This window comes from Bidens hawaiensis, unplaced genomic scaffold (assembly GCF_021521415.1).
Source record: "Bidens hawaiensis isolate Kalapana, Puna unplaced genomic scaffold, B.hawaiensis_p1.1 tig00009327_1, whole genome shotgun sequence".
Classification (NCBI taxonomy): Eukaryota; Viridiplantae; Streptophyta; class Magnoliopsida; order Asterales; family Asteraceae; genus Bidens; species Bidens hawaiensis.
The window spans coordinates 767,057-780,089 of NW_027491688.1; the positions used below are offsets into that span (position 1 = coordinate 767,057).

Sequence of the window (13,033 nt, forward strand, 5' to 3'; positions counted from 1 at the left end):
ATTTTTATTTTCTCACATGTTTTTCTTCTTTAAATTTTTATTTTCAGTGTAAACGTTAACTCGGAAATCTGACTTTTCTTTATCCTTCTAATAAACATTGTTAGGAAAAGTCTGGTGTAATGTGAGGACGAGTATTATGCACCCTGAGCGGGGGTGGCGGTAATGTAAGCTCACCCATCCCGACCTGAATGCTCCGTAGGTAATGGCTAGAGTTATAAAAAGTACAAAAATTGGAACTATAAATACAACACAAAACTAAAATATTTTTACACATGTTTCTCACTTTTTTGCCACGTTCCTTTTTCTCAACAAGATATAGTGATTATTTATTGATAGTTAGACCCTATATTTGAAAGCATGCATAGCAAAATAAACATAGAACACAAAAGCTTGAATCTTTATAGACAAGGTTAAGGAATGAATATTTATTGATTGTTTTATACTAAAAAAATAGGAGGTTCACTGTCAAAGGAGAAAAGGAAAAATGGTTTGCGGTCGAGATTTAACTTTCTTATTGAAAATGTTTCTTGGCCACCTTGATCCTTAGTTGCCAAAGTCTAGAAAATACCTCAAAAATATTTTGTTCTGACTTCTGATGTGTTCCAAAGTGTTCTGTATCCGAATAAACATAAGAAATAAAGACATAACAAATGCCAAGAGCTCCAAGCACATATCGCTCTCCCACCAATAGAAAGCATAATTTCTTTCAACTTTGAGAGCCTCGTTTTAAATTTATCGATAATAGGCTCCCACCTTTCGTTCGGTTCCATTCATGATAGCTCTGCTTCTATAAGAAGTCTCGAAAAGGAAGCTTATCCGGAGAACATCCAGATAGATGCGCAAACTCCTTTACCTCTTCAAATTTCACTATCTTAAAAAATACTTGACTTATGAATATTTAGCTTCAAACCATACGTCATGTAAAAACAGTCGCCTCCATCGCGGTGATAAAAAGATAAGGAAACAACATGTCCCTTTGTCTAAGGTCTCTCGATCTCCAACTAAAACTCACAAGAAGAGTTACCATTCAGCAGACGAAATGGACTGCCGACTACAAACACGCCATAATCATACGCCTCCAGTTAGTTTTAAATAATAATGATTGTTTCTTCCGTTTTCTGTACCAATCAATCATCTAATTAAGAGTAGGGCTGTCAGTTTTACCCAAAACCCAACCCGAAAAAACCCAAACTAACCCGACTCGAAGAACCCAAACCCGAGAAAAGACTAACGCGAACCCGAACCGAAGTAATTCGGGTTGGTTCTCAGGTTTGATTTATAAGATTTGGTCAACCCGAATAAACTTTTAGTTTTGAAATTAAATATATTGTTATGTATAATAGGCTAAGTCTTAGCCACTAGAGTTATCAGAATCTGGCTCTAATTGACTGTTGTCATTCTAACTATTAAGAATCGATTGCTTATTGTTAGTTTATGTTTTCCGTTTATTACTAATAGCAACCGTAATCGAACAACCAAACATGCCCGATTGAATAGGATTGTGGTTCGAGTTAATTTTACTCTTCTTTTTGAATTGTTTTTATCAACTTAGGTTAGTTTATTATTTGATTATTTGTGTTATAAGCAAAGAAGAATATGTTGTTTTAATTTTAACATTGTAGTTTTTAAAAAAATTTGGTTTTGTGTTTTTTTTCTAGGATACTCGAAACCCGATTAACCCAACCCGAAAAAACCCGAACCTGAAAAACTCGTGAGAGATTTGGGTTGAGTTTCGGGACAAGATATAAAACTTTGAAACCCGAAGAACCCGACCAGAAGAACGCCCCTAATTAAGAGGGGATGGAGTTGTCCCGTTTTTTAAGGGGGGGGGGTGCTGTTTTCATCCGATGCTGGGATTTTCCGACCCCTTCCCGGCTCCCACTCCGTCCACTCTAATAAAGAGTTGCATCCTTTTGGGATGCTAAAAATAGTAAAAAATTTGTCTAACAAAGGCCATTTTGTCATCCTGCATCAATTCCCAAATTTTCTTAGCAAACACAAATGGAAATCTGTCTGGAGCTAGAAACTTTTCACTTCTACAAAACTAAATGGCATTCTTAACTTCCATCATGATAGAGGGATCAACTTCCAACATTTTAACATGATATGAGCTGAGGATACATTTTTTTAAATGAATCAATCCAAGTGGCAGCAATAGGTAGAATAATGTAAAGGAGTTGCGGAAATCTACACCCTCTTAGGGAGAGGATTATTGTAAAGGTACTCACTATGGGCATGTCACACACGATGTCCCTGCAGTCTATATGCGATGAATAGACGTTCGCCAAACCATTTTAGTCTTCAGTGCCGATATAGAAATAGAATTACTTTACAAATAGGGCTAACTACTTTACACGTAGATGACTGCAATAACCCTCTCAATACCTTATTGGAGTTTTGTAACTAGTGGCTGGTCTTCCAAACAACTGTTATAACTGTTAACATCGTGCTAGCAATGTAAACACAACAAAGAAGCATGGCCGAATTTTGCATATATAAAAAGACACGTACAAATTGCAAGTTTACAATGTTACAACTTCCGAATATAAATATAAACTCATTGTATAGATATAAAAACAATCATGGTTCAGCAGTGTGTTTACGAGCAACGTGAAACCATGCAACATAATCGTATGATGGTTACCATGACATGTTTGATGGTTGGTTCAAAAAAGCCCACTTGCTGCAAATCCACCTGCACATAAAGCAAAATTTTAAATGTCCTAAACTTGTAATAATATAATAAATAAATAAATCATACCAGCCATGATGCTTTAGAAGTGGCTCCATACTTTCATCTTCCTTTACAAGGTGATTTGGAGGAAGAGGCTCACATCCATCTCTCTGGAAGACTCAAAATTCAAAACTTCAATGCTAAAAAAACCAGAATTTGTCTAACTTTATACATTGCTTTGACCATCATATTATGTCACATCAGTGGCGAAGCTTGGATTAAGACATCCGGGGGGGGGGGCGAATTCAAAATGTATACAAAATTTCACAAACGAAGGTGGCCGGGCTCAAATTTTAGGCCAAAAAGGGCTAAGTTTACACTAAATATAAAAAATTTCGGCCAAAAATGGCTAAATTTTACACTACGTATAAGACATTTCGGCCGAAAACGACTAAATTTTACACTACGTATAAGAAATTTCAGTCAAAAATGGCTAAATTTTACACTACGCATAAAAAATTTGGGCCAAAAACGACTAAATTTACACTACGTATAAAAAATTCCGGAAGAAAACGAATAAATTTGCACTACTACGTAAAAAAAACAGGGGGTGGCGGGGCCACCCCTGGCCCTAAGCAATCTTCGCCACTGTGTCACATTACATTTTAGATTAATAAACTGATTTAATTTACAATGAAATAAGTGCACTAAACAAAGAGCCAACTTTAAAGAGACAATTGCAAGAACCACATCATACATGTATGCTAGGTCGATAAAATAAAATGTAACAAGTATATATGTGGTTCTCGCAGTTATTTACTAAATCTGATAATACATCTTTATTTATAAGTTGTCATACAATATTTTATTTCTGCAACCATGGAACTATGGAAGGTGAGGAAAATTTGCATGTATGTTTTACGTTCGAATTGTCATAATTATCCTACTATACTATTAAAACAAATTAGTTTGCCTTCACATGGCCCTTTTCTATTGAACGATTTCCTTATTTTCCAAATATAACTACCACTTCTCTATTTTTCTTACCAATTAAATAAATCAAAAATACTAATAATTAATATAGTTAATTAAAATAGTTATGTAACCATGAAAGAGAAACCCGGTTTCCTATTTTGTTTTCTTTCATCCTCAATTGACTACTCAGTCTCTTTAATACCAAACCTTTTAACCCAATCAACCAAAGCCTCGACTAAATCGCCCATTATTGTATATCAATCGGATAAAGATTTGATTAGGTTCTTCATATAAAATCTACACCGGATATCGGATTATAAATTGGCCAATCGACGGTAAAACGAGCTGTCCGTTATTTGATAATAACGATTGCTTAGATTCGATCCTGGAATCGATTTCAGAAGTTCCATGACGATTGTTCATCAGATCTTCAGATCGATGGTTAGTATTTTAATTTGTTAGGTTTGTATCTTCACATCGATGGTTAGTTTTACATTAACATATTAACCTAGGTTATTATTTTACATTCTTAGCTTACTATTTTTAATGTTTAATTGATATGTTTCCTATGGTTAATGTTTAATGTAAAAAACTTTTTAACATATATTTTAGATTATTAACCTAGGCTAGTATTTGACATTCTTAGGTTATTAGGTTGAATTATTAATTGTTTATGTAAATTTATATGTTTTCTCTGTTTGATGTGTAATGTTTAATGTTTAATGTTTAATGTTCAATGTTCAATGTCTAATGTTAAATAATTTAAATTATGGTATTTCTTTTATTTTGAATGTGTAATGTGTAATTATTAATTGATATGTTTCCTAATAAATTATGGTATTTTTTAGTAATTTAAATTGTTTAATGTGTAGCTGTTTCCTAATTTCATTAACAATAATTGATTTTTATTAAATCATATCATTACTATAAGTTTACAACTTTTTACGGATTTAAATTTGAATTCAACTTCAACTTACTTTGTTTAATTTTGTAAGCATGAATCGGCCATTTTATTTAATTTATTCATATTGATATTCTTATGTTTCCTATGTTTATTTTGGGCAATTATGGTATTTGTTAAATATTCAATTTTTAATGTGTAACTGATTCTAAAATCAACTTAATATGTCTAATTACATTCGGTTATTACTACCAAATTAAGTAAATATGAATTATGAATTACATTTTTTAAATCCCTAATTTTATTCCATAAATTTACTATTTTTACACCTTTCCTTTTAATGTAACATTTCAAATTTTGTAACACAATATGTTCATTTATAAATACTACCAAACCGAATAAAGAAAATCTCACATTTCTCACTTCCTTACTGAACATTCATATTTTTGTCATTCTCAAGGTTTTTTTATTTTCTTCAAATTATAAATATCAGTTATTGAATCTTTAATCTATGCTTTAATCTTATTTTTCCTGACATAGCAACATGGAAGCATCAAACATTACCATGTTCAAGGATTTGGATGTTTCCAACAAAGACTGTGTACTGAAGGTTCGTATTCTCAGACTATGGCGTTTGAAGGACAACAATAAAACCGGAGAGGATTGGTCCATTGAAATGATTTTACAAGATGAGATTGTATTATTAAACTTTTATTCAGTTAGTTTTAATACGAATTAAAACTGGATTCAATTCGGGAAATTCTCATATTTTTGGTAGTTTTGGATTTGGTTTTAATAATTTAAAAAAGGTTCCCTTAATAATAACATTACAGCAGCACGGATATTGTTTCACAAATTTTGTCTATAAATATTGTTGGTGATATGGTTCAAGCATCAGCATATGCTCATGAGTTACCTCAATATGGTCTTAAAGTTGGGCTCTCAAATTATTTTTGCAAATGTATATATTTTGCAAATGTATATATTTTGCAAATGTATATACATGTTTATTAAACTATATTAATAATAGTATTTGCAATTTTAAGTTTAGTTAAATAATTGTGGTCTGGCTCGCCATGTATTGAAAATGCTTGAGATGGACGAAGAGCACCAAGGAAGTGTTGAGGTTTGTAACTTATTTATGGATCATTTGATTATTATAATAATGTGGATTTATGTTAATTGAGAGGTTAATGTTTGCAGGCTACTGGGCAAAACATGCTGAACGCGAGAGGCCTTTCATGGCTCTTTTCGATGTTGGCCTTCTCATAACCATCACTGACAATTGTGTTTTTGGTGCTCTCAAGGTTTGATTTTTTGGTATTTTATGTTAATGGTCGTTGGTTAAGAAAATTAAAATGTACGTGTTCGCTTAACAGTTTAAACGAATGGTTCACAAACATAGATGAATGAACATAGTTGTGTTAAAACCATTTAAAATTAATGTGAAGAACAATGTGTTTTGGCCTGAAATATTATTAAATTTAGATTTTATCGTGCATAGAGGATCGTTATGTTATTTTGAATTTTGTTAAGGTTTAAAATTTTCAAAAGTTTAGATTGAATAATTATGTTAATTAATTATATTAGTCAAGGGAAATTCTATGATTTTGTTATTGAGATTTTCTCATTAAGTTATATATATGTATTATATGTATTTATGCTTGAGTTTAAACATACATCAAAAGATCTATTTTGCAACCATCAAAGTCAAAAAATTATGACAATATATTTGTGGTTGGATATGTCGATAGTCATTCCACTTTGTCCAGTGCATACTTTCGATCCTACTTTGAAATACACTGGCAAGGATACCTTAAACTATGACAGCTCAGCAACTTTAAGCATTTACCAAGTTTGTATAGTTGTTGACACATTTAATAGGTTGGAGTTAAACATAAACCTGAATCGACCCATTTTTTTATTTTAAATTATTTTATATAAACGTTCTTTAAACCTCTGTTAATTTGGATTTTGTGAAAACTTGTGAAAAAATTTGTTCTATTAGTCTTAAGCGATCAAAACAAGTGAAATTTCTAAAAAAAATTTTCTATTTCAACTTGATAATGTGTCGAAATAACTAATTATTGTGGAGGTTGTGTATGAAAATGTTATGGGTTTCAAATGTGACATAAGAATGTTTCTGGGTTGATAGAAAATCAAGATCGGGAACTATAAAAGGAAGTGAAAGACATTGTTTTCGTTCTTTCATCTTTAATTTATTGCGGAACTTTATATGTTATCAATTTGATTCCTTGAGAAATTTGGTATATTTTATATCTTTGCTTGATTATTTTGTACATTATTTTAATATAGTTATTGTTATAGTTACACTGCAGTTGCTTGACTTTTACAGTCACTTCTTTTCTAGGCATCAGATTTTCAGAAGCCACACTTGAGCGGTCAGCAAACCTTCGTTCTAAAGTGATCCCAAAGCCAAAGGGTTCGTTTATGAACAGACTTGGTTTAAATAATATTGTCCCAATATTATCGTTTCGAAATTATAGTTACAATGTAATTACTAGAAGGCAACTTGTAACTTCTTTAATAAACACAGGTTTCATCTTTTAATATTTTAGGACCATAAAAATGACTTTGTCATCACAATTGATAAGCTTATGGCATGGTATATTAATATATATGGAGATACTCATTGGATATTGTTTTGTTTATTCAACAACCGACACATGTTCAAACTTATTCATTTGAATTACTTGTTTACATGTTAAATTGACTTTTAAAATTTCATAGATCATATTTATTAATATGTTTAAAGATGAAATTATTTTAGATAGACAAGGTACATATACCAACAAAACAACAAATATACTTTATAAGGAAATACTTGATAGCTTATGAAGATTATATTTTAAACTTTTAAATTTCTTTGTAAACATTCTACTACATAACGTCGTGTTTTGTAACCTTGTCTTTTATTACTTACTTTCCATATAAATATTAATTGTAATTATAAATCATGTTGTCGTCTTAAAATACAAATTAAAAAAATTTATTGTTGTTGAAAAGTATATATTAGTTAAATTGATTTTTATATTTCCATCCGTGTCGAACACGGGTCAATAACCTAGTTTGAAATGTACAAACCTAACTCATCACATCTACATTTAAAAAAGTTCATATTCTTTAAAAAGAATCATTCACTTGACAAAATTTCACATAAGAAACAACGATATAAATTTTTAAAGTAGGTGATTTTTTCAAGTATGGTCTTTTTATGATATTGTACCTTTGAAGATATAATCTAAACATTTATGTAAATAAACTAATGCATGAAACGTGATTAATGATTTTCTATGTTGTCAAATACCTTATCTTCCTTTGAGAGTCTATACGAAGCTTTAAGAAAGAAAAGTTCTTCCTCTTCAATCTTCCTCGATCTCCGAAATCTAGAGATCTCTTCTTTGGTCAGTGACCTATTCCTCTCTGAAAACAAAACCCGTTGAGAAACTAAAAACACACAACTGATCGATCGAGCTTGTGATCATTATGATAGGACACGTGAAAAATCTTGAATTCAAATCGATAAAGGAAGAGAAGAAAATATACCATATTGAATGTAACGAACATGTGAGTTCCAACCTGAAGAGGTAGGTCCCAGCAGAGCCCAGTTGGACCCGCAAGACTCACCTTGAAGAGGGACGTCTGCGCAAGGACCAACTGGTTCCGCAGGACCAACCATGCTCAGAGATGAAGACCTTACGCGCAGTACGCCAGCTGTTCCCGCAGGAAAAGCCTCCCAACGGTGAAGTACCCCGCCTGTTCCCGCAGCTGCGGATACAAGCCATCAGGGAAGGCTACCCGCACTAACAGCAAGGCTACACGCATAAGGCACTAACTCAATAATTCAGTAATGTCACCTGAAGAAATGAGCAAGGCGGGAACACTCCCGCCCAAATGAGCCAGTCCGTACGCTTCTGGAAGGTCTTTTGTACTATACCTGCCAAGGTATGGACAAAATAGACAAGATCTGACCAGAGCGGCCCATGAACCAATCACAGGGTGACAGCTCACCGACAACAGTACGAGGAGCACGCTCTAGTACAAAATGTCACTATCAGCCGCTGCCTACTCACCAACCCTTGCGTGGCACGTACATAGCCTGCAGTTGGTGAAAAGGAACAGTACACAGCCGGCCATGTCACTATCAGCCGCTGCCTACCCACCAACTACTAGCATGGCACGTGCGTAGCCCACAGTTGGTGGAAAAGGAATATTATACAGCTGGCTGTACCTGCTTGGAAACCTACCTTCGGCTATAAATACTCCAACACCTTGGAACGGTATCATTATCTTGTATCTTATCTTCTCTAGCAATCTCTCTTTATATACACTTATATTCAGAGCAATCTAGTCTGATTCTCACGCCGGAGGTTGGTCACAAGGAGGAACCCCCCCTTCTCAGTGACAAGCTCACGGTGTCTGTTTTGCAGGTCATCAGAATAACCATCTCTGCCGGACCTAACCCTCGTGGGAAACATTACTTAACCCCCAGATTATCCATAATCTACTCGGGGGCGCCTAGTGTTTCTTCATTGGCGCCATCCGTGCATAAAAGCTAGAACTAATTCTCAATTTTTTCGAAAAACCTCTGAAAAGATGGTTAACGTTACTCCGGTCCCAAGGCCAGTGAGTGACCAAGAAACCCCGGTAACCACAACCCCAGCTACTGAGGGGAACACCGGCGGTTACACAAATTTTACGAACACTACCCCGGTTACCCAAGCCGGGGCAAGTGCAGTAAACAATTTTTCACTGGGACTAACCGATGCCCAGTTGGAGAAACAGACGAGGCTCCCCCGCCAAACACTCGATCAAGTTAAGGCGTGGGCCGAAGCACGTCAGAAGGAATTCCAAGCTGAGTTGGATTCACGCTTGCGTTCACTCCAACAGGCTGACGAATTTGGAAGCACTCGACAACAGCTCAACATGAGCAGTGAGTGCGAGTACTCGGACGATGATCGGAAGGAATCCGACACCGACGCAAACCCTCGCCATAGGGCGAAAGGGAAGCGTAAGGAAACGGACTTCCAACCAAGAAGGAATTTCGGAGAAACCTTCAAACCAAGGACCGCGGGGGGGAAACCCACGTGACTTCTCCAAAACCTTTAGACCAACTATTGCAAATGCGGGAACGTCCAAGTTTGCAAGGGACATTGCGGAAGCAATCGCCCCGAAAAGTGCCAAACAAATGTCCAACATAGGCACTTATGATGGTATGTCCGACCCAGACGATCACTTGAACAGATTCATAGCGGGGGCAACCGTCAGCAACTGGACGGAACCCACGTGGTGTTATATGTTCCAGATGACGCTGGTTGGAGCGGCCAGGGCGTGGTTTGATCGTTTACCGGTCCACCACATCTATGATTGGGCGGACTTTCAACACAAATTCAGCCAACACTTCAGTCAACAGAGGAAATATACTGAAGTACAGTGGACGATCCTCAACTGCGTCAGAGAGGAGGATGAATCTTTACTAGACTTCATCACGCGCTTCAACTCCAAAATGCCGGGTCCACGTACCAACGCCTGATGGACAAAGAGTTTCATGCCCAAATTGGGAGAAACTTGGAAGTCTACATGGATGACTTGGTCATCAAAAGCCCTGACGCGGAAGCGATGTTGAAGGACATCGAAGAAACTTTCAACACGCTCAGGAAGATAAATATGAAGCTCAATCCGAGCAAGTGTTCCTTTGGGATGGAAGAAGGGAAGTTCTTAGGAGTCATCGTTACTAAAGATGGCTTCAGAGCGAACCCTGAAAAGGTCGAAGCCATTATCAAAATGGAATCACCGACTACCATCAAGCAAGCTCAGACACTGAATGGACGACTAGTCGCACTTAACCGCTTTTTGGCAAACCATGCGGATAAATCGTTTCCATTCGTGTCAACATTGAGAAACTGCTTAAAGAAAACGCACTTCCGCTGGACACCAGAAGCGGAAGCAGCTTTTCAGGAGATTCGGTCACGCTTGATCGAACTCCCAACGCTCACAGCACCAGAAGCGGGGGAGGAATTAATCCTATACCTTTCCGCCACAGATAGAGCAACCGGAGCAGTCCTGCTAGTAGAACGAAAAGGCATCCAGATGCCAATCTACTATGTTAGCCGTGTCCTAACAGACGTAGAAACCCGGTACTCTACCCTGGAAAAATTAGTCTTAGCACTTGTACAGGCTTCACCAGGCTAAGACGATATTTCCAAGGTCACCCAATCACCGTTCTCACCAACTTCAAACTTGCAAACTTTCTAGGCAAACTCGAATTGTCGACGTACACGGACGTGAACGACACAATGGCCCTGTACCTCGCACAAGCAAAGACCCTTATGCGCGATTTTAGCGATTGTAAAGTCATACACGTCAAGCGTAGCGAAAACAAATCTGCGGATGCGTTAAGCAAGCTTGCATCGTTAGCCTTCACCCACTTGGGAAAGGATATCCGCGTTGAACTCCTTGGAGCACCATCAGTCCCGCACAAGGAAATCTGTGTCATCCAAACCGGCACAGAAACATGGATGACACCAATAATAAATTACCTTGCGGCGGGTATACTACCAGAGTCAAAAACACAGGCAAGAAAAATACGTTGTAAAGCACTGAACTATCAACTCATCGATGATGTCCTTTATAGACGTAACTTTCTTGGCCCACTCCTAAGATGCGTGGACAACCAAGATGCTGACTACCTCCTAAGGGAAGTACACGAGGGCATCTGTGGAGTACACGCAGGTCCACGCGCTGTTGTAGCTAAGCTTAACAATGCGGGATACTTTTGGCCGGGGACGCATACGGATGTGCTGGCATACATCAGAAAATGCAGGTCTTGCCAGCTCTACGCACCCAACACGCATCGCCCGAAGAATGAACTTGTTCCAGTCACCTCTTCATGGCCATTCCAGAAGTGGGCCATCGATGTGACAGGCCCATTTCCCACAGCAGCAGGAAACGTTCAATTCCTAGTGGTAGCCATCGACTACTTCACCAAGTGGATAGAAGCAAAACCCTTAGCCCAAACAACCGCAAAACATATCAAAAAATTTATTTGGGAATTTATTATTTGTCGTTTTGGACTTCCACAGACTTTGGTGAGCGACAACGGCACCAACTTTGCTGACAAGAAGCTACAAGAGTGGCTGGAAGAACTTCAAATCACCCACACCTTTACCTCAGTGGCGCACCCGCAGGGTAATGGTGAGGTGGAAAGAGCAAATAAAGGATCGTCGACGGCATAAAGAAAAGACTCTTGGAACACAGATCCGGCTGGGTGGACGAAGTCCCACACGTCCTTTGGGCAAACAGAACGCTGAAAAAGGCCAGTACGGGAGAAACCCCGTTCAGCCTCACTTATGGTACTGAAGCCATGGTCCCGGTCGAAATTGGTTTACCCTCACCAAGGGTCTTGATTCAGCCAGAAGACAATGATGCAGAAAGACGGTTAGACCTTATGCTAACCGAAGAACGCAGAGACTTAGCCGCAGTGCGTGAAGAGAACTACAAGTGACAAATGCAAAAGTACTACAACACGCGGGTAAAACTCTGCAACTTCAATGTAGGAGACTACATATTGCGTAACAACGAGGCTTCAAACCAAGAGCGCCCAGGAAAGCTGGCCCCGGTCTGGGAAGGACCATACATTATCAAAAAAGTTTTGGGAAAGGGCACATACCGGCTTGAAAGGCTCGATGGCACTCCCATCCCAAGAACATGGAATGGAGCTCAATTACGCAAATGTTACATGTAGATCAATTCCAAACTTGTAAAGAAAAGGCCTAGAGCCACTTCTAATGGAAATGATTCTCCTTTATCACATTGTGTTGATAGCCTTACCTTTATACTTATGAACTTTCCACACTGATGTGCCGGTATTCACCGCATAAATATGGGAAGAAGTAAGTCGTTGCGTGTGGAAGGCGGCAAAACCCGCATAAACACATAAAACGGTAAAAATTTCTAAGGGAAAGATAAGGAAAACCTTCACGCAGGTCAGTTATAGGTGAAGTTTGGTCATCCTACTAAATGCAAGTGACGGTCCTACCCGCACAATCATGATAGAGGAAACTGAACATTAACCTATTAACAACCGCGCGTCGAAAGGTTAACTTATTCAAAACACTTAGAAAATTTCTAAGGAAAAGATGAGGAAAACCTCCACGCAGGTCAGATATAGGTAAAGTTTAGCCATCCCACTAAGTGAAAGTGACGGTCTTACCCGCACAATCACGAAAGAGGAAGCAGAACTTTAACCTATTATCTACCACGTGGAAAGGTTAACTTATCCAAAGTACTTAGGAAATTGCCAAGTTAAACTAGAATATGCATGAGCAAAACATATAAGGTTTACAAGGCAAAGCATTAACAAAAGATTTATATTCCATCAAAATTCAAATATTACAAGAATTGCTGGGCACATACCCGCGTACAAGAATATAAATCTATACAAAAATGAAAATCTACTCTAA

At 37.3% G+C, this 13,033-nt stretch overlaps 1 long non-coding RNA gene across 1 annotated transcript; it reads right to left on the reverse strand.

The window, feature by feature from the left end:
- Positions 1-2,521: 2,521 nt before the first annotated feature.
- LOC143532020 (uncharacterized) lies at positions 2,522-8,151 on the reverse strand. Its single transcript, XR_013135105.1, has 3 exons — positions 8,118-8,151; positions 7,879-7,994; positions 2,522-2,695 (listed from the first exon to the last, which is right to left on the reverse strand). It is a non-coding gene; the product is annotated as an uncharacterized LOC143532020 (long non-coding RNA).
- Positions 8,152-13,033: the final 4,882 nt, after the last annotated feature.